The sequence below is a fragment of the Chrysochloris asiatica genome, unplaced genomic scaffold, assembly GCF_000296735.1.
Source record: "Chrysochloris asiatica unplaced genomic scaffold, ChrAsi1.0 scaffold00001, whole genome shotgun sequence".
In the NCBI taxonomy this organism is placed as follows: domain Eukaryota; kingdom Metazoa; phylum Chordata; class Mammalia; order Afrosoricida; family Chrysochloridae; genus Chrysochloris; species Chrysochloris asiatica.
The window spans coordinates 17,498,731-17,499,678 of record NW_006408519.1 but is presented as its reverse complement, the minus strand read 5'-3'; positions in this window follow the sequence as shown (position 1 = coordinate 17,499,678).

Here is a 948-nt window from a genome sequence, read left to right as displayed (position 1 = left end):
TTTTACAATAATGGTCTTATGCAATTTTTGCCCTTTTGTGACTGGCTAATTGTGAGCATAATATCCTTAAGGTTCATCCATGTTATGTCGTGGCTTATGGATTCTTGGTTATTCTTCTAGGTAGCATAATATTCCGTTGTGTGTATGTACCACAGTTTGCTTATCCATTCTTCCATTGATGGGCACTTAGGCTGTCTCCATCTTTTTGATATTGTGAATAGTGCTACTGTGAACATTGTTGTGCATACATCTACTAGTGTTATGGATCGTATTTCTTGTGGTTATATATCAAGTAGAGGAATTGCTGGATCATAAGGTATTTCTATTTCCAACTTTCTGAAGAAATGCCGTATTGATTTCCAGTGTGATTGGACCATTTTGCAATCCTACCAGCAATGTAGGAGAGTTCCAGTCTCTCCACATCCTCGCCAGCATTTATTGTCCTCAGCATTTTTTAACTTCACTGTTATTGCTGGTGTGAGATGATATCTAATTGTTTTAATTTGCATCTCTCTAATGGCTAGCGATCGTGAACATTTCTTCATATGTTTGTTGGCTGCCCAAATCTCTTCCTTGGGGAAGTGTCTGTTCATGTTCTGGGCCCTTTTTAAAATTGGGTTACTTGTCTTTTTCTTGAAGAGGTGTTGTAGTTTCCTGTAGATTTTAGAAATTTGTCCCTTGTCTGATATGTCATTGCAAAATATTTTTTCCCATTCTTTGGCTCCCTTTTTACTCTTTTGGTGAAATCCTTTGATGCACATAAATTTTTATTTTTTAGTATGTCCCAATCATCTATTTTGTCTTCTTTTGTTTGTGTAATTTTCACCATGTTTGGTACAAATAGGGACAAGTTTAAGGGTTCTAATCCAGTGTGTGCCCTGGATTAGAGCCCTTAAACTTGTCTCTATTTTTTCATTGATGAGCTTTATAATTCTGGAATTTACCTTT